This window comes from Belonocnema kinseyi, chromosome 2 (assembly GCF_010883055.1).
Source record: "Belonocnema kinseyi isolate 2016_QV_RU_SX_M_011 chromosome 2, B_treatae_v1, whole genome shotgun sequence".
NCBI classification, from domain to species: Eukaryota; Metazoa; Arthropoda; class Insecta; order Hymenoptera; family Cynipidae; genus Belonocnema; species Belonocnema kinseyi.
In genome coordinates this window covers 48,973,571-48,984,072 of record NC_046658.1, presented here as the reverse complement: position 1 = coordinate 48,984,072, position 10,502 = coordinate 48,973,571, and positions in this window count along the sequence as shown.

Below are 10,502 nucleotides of genomic sequence, written 5' to 3'. Positions count from 1 at the left end.
TCACGTTTATTGTCCACTTACGCCGACTAGGAGTTGTTTTTTGAAAAAAATGACTTAAAATTCGTGATCAGCGACCTCAAAAACCCCAGTAAAGTATTTTCAGTGTTTATAAATCGGTTTAAAATCGTAAAACTTGATTTTAATGTCATTTTAATCAAATTTGAAGCAACTTTTCACTTTTCGCGATTTTCTGCCTTTTCATCGCCGTATGGTGGGTTGAAATTTTTGTAAAAAAAAATCAAAAAATGGTTTTCGATGTATTTTTTCCCTTAGAATTCGATTCTGAAGTCAAAAAATAAAATTTTTCTTTATTTTTTTTATTTAAAAAAAAACATGAAAAAACTGTAAAAAATGAGGTTTTTCGAGCAAAACCCCATAAAAAAGTAGCTGCAACCTACTTTTTTATTGCAAATTCGGATTCAGCGTCGAAAAATACATAAGAATATATAGGTCTGGTCAATTGCACAGACACTTTTGTTTTATTATTGATTGCTCGAACAATTAGAATTTGTTGAAATAAAGTTTCCTACTTACTCATTGAAAGCTACTTTTTCACCTTTGAGTCAAATAATTAGTCAGTGATAGGAATACTGTTATTTGTTTCAAGCATTCGCCACTTGTTTAAGCAACAAAATATTATTTTCTTGTAAATTTTTCTCAAAAATAGTTAGAAAACTCTAGTCTTTTTAACCTGGCTAACTTTTTCGCTTACTGTTAAATATCTATTTGATTTCAATATTACTATCCAATTCTTTAAAAAATGCATATTTGTCTGAATAAATGCGGTTTGTCTAAACAATTCAGCACTTTTTAAGCATTATTTGATTAATTCAAATATTTTTTAATTACTTCAATTTGTTCAAATAAAATTTGTTCCTACTTAATTATTGACAAGTACTTTTTCACCTTTAATCAGATAATGAGTCAATGAAAGCATGACTGTTATTTGTTTCAAGCATTTAACCCTTGCTTAAATAATTAGTCATTATTTACATGTAACTTTCTCTTAAAAAGAGGCAGAAACCTCTTTTTTTAACCTGGTAAAATTTGTTGCTTAAATTTCTACCCCATTCAGATATTAATACCGCATTCTTTGAAGAATTCGTATTTGATTAAATAATTTTATTTGGTTTCAACAGTTGCATTCAGAAATAAATGTTTCAAATGTGTCATTTTCTGTTATCAATGCGATAATTTATTATAGTAGAAAGCAAAATTTTAGGTTAACCCGTAGTCCAATAGTTTAAGCAATGTTATAAATATTATTTATACGTTTGGATGGAAATACACTTATTTCTATTAGAAACAAAGTAGCAGAGGGCTATTATTATATTGCACAAAAATTGATGTAAGCAGATTTTATTTTCAAGTTTGTATTGTGCTCGATATGTTAAGAATGTTTGAGTTATTTTTAATTTCAAAAGGGTACACAACCATGGTTTAAACAATTTGATTATTTATTTAACAATATTCATTATTTTGATATCATATTTGAAATAATTTTTGTAGATTGTTGTGAAGATTGCTATTTCTCATTAGACATTCTATTTAAAATAGCCATTATTTTAATAACAATTTATGAAAAGTATTCAAGAATCTATCTCAATAATTGTTTCATCTTTTAAAAGTGTACATAAGAAGTAAGTTTTTGCTTGAGTTTAAAATTTTGTTTATAAATAATTTATTGGTCTAATTTGGCATATATATCAGTTTTATTATAATAAATTTTTTATAACGCTGCAACTTAAAAACAGTGCGTCATACGAAAAGAGGGGAAGAAAAAAAAGGTTAGATTTTTTGTTTATTTGTTATTAATTTCTTTAATATAGGATCAAATTATTTAAATAAAATAAAAGTATAATAATTTTTTAAGTATTTGAACAAAAATTGTTCAAACAATGTATTAAATTTGTTATACAAAGCTTATTTCCTTGTTGCCTTATTCTGTTGGAGATAAAATTCCTTCAACAAAGTGGTAATTGCAAATTGGATAAAAAATAAAATTTAACAGAATCTTGTTTTTCCTCCGAACACGGTCCACAGTTTCACCTCATTGAGGCGATTATTCCCAAGTGGAAAGATTCCCCGGAAAGTGTTCCACGGAAATTCTACGGAAATTCCGGTTGGAAATTCCAACGAATTTCCGTAGAAATTCAACTAACTTTCCCTCTGCAATTCATATCCTGTAATGGCAACCAGCCAACTTTTGTCATGACTCGTCATTAGACAATAACCTCCAAGTGCACCAGGTGTAAAAATAAGTCTCCCCCGAGGTAGTTAAGTTCTAAATGAGCCCAGCAGGGAACCAGATAAATTCTTTCATAATCCGTCACTATACAATAACCTCCAAGTGCACCAGGTGTAAAAAATACATGTCCCTGGAGAAAGTTGAGTTTCAAATGAAGCTTGGAGGCAAACAACCAATTTTTGCCACGACTGGTCATTCGACAATAACCTCCAATTGCACCAGGTGTAAAAAATACAACTCCCTCGAGAAATTTGAATTCTAAGTGAGCCTTGAAGGCAACCAAACAAATTTTCTCATGGCTTGTCATTATACATACAATAGCCTCCAAGTGCACCTTGTGTAAAAAATGCACCTCCTTGAGGAAGTGGTGTTCTAAATGGACCTTGGAGGCAACCAAATAAATTTTTTCATGATCCGTTACTATACAATAACCTCCACGTGCACCATGTGTAAAAAATACATCTCCCTCAAGGAGTTTGAGTTCTAAATTAAGCTTAGAGGCAACCAAACAATTTTTTCATGAATCGTCATTGTACAATGACGATTGGTTGGTTCCCTCTAAGGTCCATTTAGAACTCAACTTCCACGAGGGAGATTATTTTTTACGCCTGGTGCACTTGGAGGTTATTTTAAAGTGACGTATCATGAAAAAATTTGGTTGACCGCCTCCAATATTCATTTAGAAATCAGCTTCTTCGAGAGAGATGTATTTTTAACACCTGGTGCACTTGGAGGTGATTGTTTAATGATGATTAATGACAAAAAATGTCTGTTTGCCTACAAGGTTCATATAGAACTCAACTTCCTCGAGGGAGATGTATTTTTTCAACTTGGTGCATTTGGAGGTTATTGTCTAAAGACGAGTCATGACAAAAATTGGCTGGTTGCCTCTAAAGTGCATTAAGAACTTTGCTTCCTTGAGGGAGATGTATTTTTTACATCTGGTACATTTGGAGGTGATTGTCTAATGACGAGTCATAAACAAAATTGGTTGGTTGTCTTTAAGGTTCATTTAGAGCTCAACTTCCTCGAGGAAGATATATTTTTTGCACCTGGTGCCAACTAAATTTGTTGGGACGACGGTCGTGACCTACCGGAGTCGACCTGGGGTAGCGTTACTGATGGAAAAATTTTTTAGGAACATACAAAGTCCATTACAGGCTGTGAATTGTAGATGGAAATTCAACGGAATTCCCAACCGGAATTTTGTAGAATGTCCAGCTGGAATTTCCTTAGAATTTACGGGGAGCACTTTCCGGGGAATCTTTCCACGTGGGTAGTTTTTCACAACAACTTTAAAATCATTAAAAAGTATTTTTCACGATTGTTTCTTAAACGAACATTCACAGACTTACAACATTTTTAGCGATTATAACTGTTCCTACGCCGTTCTGAATCTTCGTAGTATTACGTATAATACATCTATTTCTGTTCGAAATAAGTAAGCAGATTGATAATATTACATCCCGAATAGCTCGATGTAAGCAGATTATATTTTTTAATTCGCATTTCTGTACATATAATATTGATGAAAAGATTGAAGAATATATAAGAATGTGTCTTAGAATAAAATAGGTTTCCTTTAATTCAAAAAGAATTTATAGGAAAGTTATTTTAATATTTTAAATTTTAATAAATTGATGAAAACTTGTTTAATAAGTTAATTGAAAAAATTCTTGGTATTAAGAACTGATCTGCACAGGGAAGCCACAATTGATCACTGTGTTCCTAAGGAGAAAAGATTTCAAATCAAGCTTGTGCCTTAAACGACCTACCTGTGTGACCGAGTTAGTGTTTCGCGACGATCTGGATAAATCCTCATCTGTAGATTTATGTGAGAAGTCAGGAAAAAGAAACAGGTGGGCGATATGTCCACATAAGAATGATAAAAAAACATATTGTTGCGCGGTCTGTAAAAAGCCTGCATGTGCAGAAGATCGCACGAACTTCTGTAAATATTGCGCTCCTTGAATTATTTACTCTCATATAATTTTTTTAAAACTTTTTCACCAAGTTTTTTATTGAAATTATATGATTATGTAATAAAGAAATATTGTTTTTTGTGAGAAAGTGGATTTTTCATTCATTTAGTATATGCATTGGTCACAAAAAAACCACTATTTTCAAGTGTGCAAATAAATATACTTTCTGGAACTGGAGCACATAGTGCTATATTTTTCTGTCAGTTTATTATTTGTTCTTCAAACCCCTAGAGTTTAGTTCGTTAATATTTATTTATTGCAAAGTTATGAATTTGTTAACAAAATTACAATTTTCTTAAGTTTTTGTTTAAATTCAGATAATTAGTTTGAAGAAGTGACATATTTAATTCTGCAAGTAATTAGAGTAGAGGTAGCAGAAGCTCCGAGGAATACACATGAATTTTTTCATACATTTTTTAAGCTTGTAACATAAAAAAAACAATGTGACGAAAAGTCGATAATTACGAACATCTGATTTCTTTTTTCAAAAAATAGAGGAAAAATTCTTTTAACAACGTCCTTATTTATTTGAAAAATTATTATTTTGATATAGAATCTAAAATACTTCTTGTAATTTTTTGTTGAATATTACTGTTTCTCATAAGAAACTCCATTTGAAATCATCACTTTTTTTTTTAAATTTGTAAAAAGTATTTTAGTATCTATAAATTTTTTGTCTTTTACAAGTGTGAACTCAAGTAACTTTGCCCAAACTTAAATTTTTTCATAAACAATTTTTTGGTACAAATTGGAAAATGACTAACTTTTATTAAAATGAATTGTTCATATATGTGCAACTTAAAAACTTCGCATCTTAAAAAAAGGGTAAAGGACAAAGTTTTATTTTGTCTTGTTTTGTTATTAATTTGTTTAATCCCAATAATAACTTACTTTCTAAACAGAAATGAAATCATGAAGCGTATAAATAGTTATTTATACTGTACTACTGTACATATGTCGAACTGCTTGAAGAAAAAAAAATTTCATTACATGATCTGTAGATATTTTTTCCATGAAATCGAACGGTGTAATTAATGATTTTGTTATAGCTCAGATATTAAAATAAATTATTTTTATCAGAGAAGGTATTAGATATTTCTGAAATCTGACCCCCCTCCCATCTTTCTTTTTTGTCAAATTGCCACGTTTTGAAACCCTATGAATCGTTTAATCTCGAGTTATAGTCTTTAATTTTCAAAGAAGAAACTAGCATTATTTACTTTCTAAATAGAAATGAAATCATGTAGAGCATAATTACTCATTTTTAATGTAGACGCGTAATAATAAAAATAAAAATTTGTTTATTACATGGACTTTATATATTTTTTTCATAAAATTGAACGGTGTAATTATTTTTTTTGTTATAGCTCAGATATTGGAATAAATTATTTTTCATTCTCATCAGGGAAGGTATTAGATTTATGTAAAATTTGACCCACCCTCTCCACCCTTTTTTGTCAAGTGTTCACGTTTTGAGACCTTGAGACCCTCCTAATGGGAAACACGGGTTTTTACGAATGTGTCAATCATTGCGGATAAAAATTCAAAAAGTGAGCGCATTTTGAAAATTTGTGGTCTCCACCAACCAATCAAGAATGCATCTAATTTGTTATACAAAGTCAGCGTGAATGATTAGCCGAGTGGTTAGGAATAAGTTGCGTTAGTTCAGGCTCTAGAATGTAGGTAGTTCGATTTTCCGTATCGTGCGCTCGATTTTTTGCAACATTAGAAGTGTGCGATTAATATAAGTAGTGAGCTCTGATTAGTGAGCTCTTCTTGTAGGGCATGAAATTAGTGAAATATTATGTAATTATTCTATTTTAAATTAAATTATATATTATTAAATAATTACATAGCCACACAAAAAAAAGTTTGGTACTTTTGACGAGACATATGTATTCCTATGTATTTTGATCCGCTGAATACGAATCTGAGGTGAAAATATCACCTTGCAAAATTGGTTTTCGACGTGACCTCAAAAAACCGTATTTTGGAGTATATGATGGAAAAACATGTTTTTTTTACGGGATTCAAGCTGTTGATTCCAAAAATAGAGCCAGATTAGTTATATACGTGTTGCATGGCAATGAAGTATGACTTGCTATGACATAACCTCAAAAAAATTTTTCAGCAGCAACTTGTAATGCAGCATTGCATTTTTATGGATTTCGAGCTGCAGAACCCAATTTTGAAGCCACATCTGCATAGTAACGAATAAATTTGTTACATTATTCCAAGAAAATACTATGAGTTCTGAGCCTCTTGTGTTATGATTCAATCATCGATCTATGGACTGGACTGTCCATCCATTTGCATCCATTGCATTCACTTAAATGTTGAGTGTCAATACCTGCTACTGCCCTAGGTACTGGAAGTGATACAACTGCTCTGAAAAGATATGTGTAGAATGATTTACCTTCCAGCCCAGTCAGTAACGAAGTCAGCGAAGGCGCCATAATGCTCTGCAGGGGAACGTTAAGGTGTGAGAATGAAGCCGTAGTGTGTTTGCCGATGAGTTGACATTGTCCTCATCAAAGAGAGAAAGTCCTAATACTTAGCCCTGGGGAGGTATGAGGGTTATCACTCCCAGGATAGTGGACTCACCTGCGATCGGGCCAGGATCCTTAATGTGCGGGGATTGAAATTACCATGGCCGCAAAAACAAAAAACTAGAAAAAATCCCATAGTTGTAAAAATAATCAGAAAGAATTTTGTTACATTTGCACAAAATATGAAATCCCAAAATATAGAAAGAAAATTACTCAGAAATTCCGGGACATGTATGCAAAATACATCAACATTAAGTTTCTAGAACGAGATGAAAGCTGGGCTCCTCATATAATATGCTCTGCTTGCAATTTAGGGAGGGGGGGGGGGCGTTTAAAATGATTTTTCAAATTTTTTTTTACATTTGATTTTCTGAATGGACAGCCTTTCAAGAATATTGTGTGAAAATTTGAGATGAATCGGAGGAAAACTAACGAGGATAAAGTGGTTTCAACAACTGCGCCTCATACACAACTCAGCGCAGGAAAACACGACTCAGAGCTGAAAAACAGACAAAAGAACTACTGCACAGATTCTTTTGAGATTTTAAAGACTATTTCTGTACATAATTCACGAGGTAACGCTGGAAAGTTTTTTCCAAATTTATTAATATTTTTTATTTTACAATAACAAATTACCCGATTTTTCACAAAAAACACGTTTTTCACTTCAAAGTGTTCCCAAAAAGTGAAAAATTAAAATTTCGAAAAACCCTCTCAGCGTTACCCGGGGAAAGCAATTATCTAACGAAAGAGCTTTGATTTTTTGAATTAAGATGATGCAGCACCGAGTTATCAGGGGCACCGAAATTCTACTTTTTATTTCGAGATGCTTCCGAATAATTGCTGCCATTGCCGTATTTTTTTAATATTTCTACACAAAAATTTTACAACATATTCATCGATTGCTATATTTTAATATACCATTGGTTTCAATAAATAGATTTTAACTTGATTGTAAAAAAAATTCGCAAAAATGTACCTTTTTTGCACGATTTAACGTTTCCCCTCTCCCCCCTTAATGTTGTACAAGTGCGAAGAAAGTAAAAACAATGCAACATTGAAGTTTATTATACCATCAATTTGAAAAAATCGCAACATAAAATGGATTGCTATTTCTGCATGAACGATGCGAAAAATTGGAGAATTTTCAACAAGCAATCAATAACTTACAACACAGTCTCTTCCATGATAGGATCACAAATGAAAAAATCTGCAGACATTTCAGTAGAAGTTGTCACTTCTCATTCAAACACTAGAAAAAAAGAACGCAGTTCTGGAACATGAGACAGACAATTTGACAAGCAGCAGTGAATGTGAAACATCTGATGACGAGTACACTACATATATCATAAAGACGAGACATTCAGAGAGCCGGTTCCAAAAGGAATTGAGTGACTTAATTGGAGATTTGGGATTACCTAAAGATGGCACTAAACACTTTGCTTCAGTTTTGAAAAAAAATTCAGAAAAAGGGACAAAGTCAAATGTTTATCGAAGCAGAGAACAGAATTTTCGGAAATACTTTTATTTTGGTCGAGAACTGACTTTAGTCTATTGCACGAATGCTAATGGACTTATAAATGAATTAAAACGCAGCCTGAAGGGTATCTTATTGCACAACACAAAGGGGTGTGCATAAACACCAATAGCTCATTCAAGAAAACTCAATAAAAATTGCAATAATATGAAAATCGTCTTGGAGAAAATCAAGTGTGAAAAACATTTAAGGCAAATTTGTGGAGATTTCAAAGTTCTTACGATGCTTCTGGGACAACAATCAGGAAATACGAAGTATCCTTGTTTGTTGTGCCAATGGGATCGACGAGATCGTGGCATCAAAAGTTATTCCTTCACCTCTACACAAGTTGGGTTTATTGATTACAAAAATAGTGTTGAACAATTTCTTGGAAATTTTAAAAGCCCAGGATTGAAAAAAGGTCTCAAAAATGGTCAATAATTTCAAAAAATTGAAATGTTTAATATGTTTGAAGCTACATTTCATGGATTCTCATGTTGAGTACTTCTCTAAAAATCTTGAGGACTACAGTAAAAAAGAGTGCGAAGGGTTTCACCCGGATAACAAAGTGATGGAAGAAAGATATCAAGGCAGATGGGATGAAGATATGATGGCGGACTACTGTTGGATTTTAAAAAGAGATTTGTCTCAGAACAAAAAAAATGCCTCTACGAAAATCTTTCGAATCCAAAGGAGTGCATTATAATAGGAACAAATAGCTGATCTTCCATCGAAAGTCAGTAGTATGCAGAACTATATATAAATGCCACCCAATCTAGGGACTATATAGTCAACAGCTATGTTCTAGATGCTCTATCACAACCGTGAGATGGGTAGTCACAGTGCACAATTTCTGCTGAATATGGTTACAAAAATAAATAGGCAGTTGCGGAAAATTGTCCAGGGGTGGTTCTGAAGGTATTAACCCCCAAGCGGAGGTGTGAAAACCGTGCCGAAAACTGAATGGCACCTGGGTGAGGTGTCTAGAACGGCGACTCTAGGATATCGGGCGACCTCTCAGAGTACACAGGCTTATCCTTGCATGCGGGGCTTTACAAGGATTGACGAACCCCTTTCCCTAGCTTCTCGTGGGAACAACAATGACAACACCAAAAACAGTTGTATTAAGTGCGGTTCAAAACAACAGAACGCGCAGGGCTCTCGACAATGGGTCGGCCAACAATGCCGACCAATCTAGAGCTGGGGTAGCCAATGAAAATGGATTCAATGCGATGGATCAGCGGGTTCTCGCGACCTGTGGGTAGACGGAGCGACTGAATCACGACTTGATAGAATGCTATAATGCGAGTGTGGCCCCTGAACGGGGTCACATGGCATGGCTGCATGCTCTGTGGTTCGAGAAACACCCGGAGCTATCGCACTTTTTGCAGTAACGTCTGCGAAACCATGCTGAACTAAAATGTAAAAGGGGCTATGTAAGCGGAACGCCTACTCTACCACAGCTAGAACAAGCCGGCAACAGAGAAAGAGAGGCGACACTAAGACCAACCGCGGGCAGACATCTAATAGATGAAGAGCCATGTTTTACGAACCGGAGAAACATCAACACCAAGGTTTCTCTCAAGCCTAAAGATCTGGCTGAAATGGATGATGAGCTTCATGGACACTTTTCTGGAGAATCCGACCTCTGGGCAATCAATTATTGTGTGTATAATGCAGCGAGAGCTTTGACCGATGCGAGCCGTAAAACAAACCCAACGGTTGATCATAAGACCGAAAGACGAATGCATCAACTGGCCATAAAGATAGGCTGGGCAAGACAGTACGCGTCCCGCATTCAGTGTGTGATTGACTACATCACATCTGGCAGGAATTTTACCGCCAAGGTTCCAAAGTTCGCGCGCGAACGCCGGACCCGTTATCACACACTTAACAAGTCAAAGCTGCTGACCATCAGGCAGCATATTTTTGAGAGAATACGGATACTATCTGACGCTAAGAGAAGTGTAGAGCGGAGGGAGAGGTGGGTCAGAAAAAATTAACAGTTTCTCTCTGACCCATCTCGACTCTTCCAAGACCCTCCAGTTACTGTCGAACACCCACCCAAACCAGAGGAGGTCAAAGTATTTTGGAGAGAAGCCTAGGAAGTTCAGCATAGACTGGACGAAGACTCAGAAAATATAAATAGCTTCAAGGAGTTATGTGTTGCCCTCATAACACCTGATGAAGAATGCCCACCCATCACT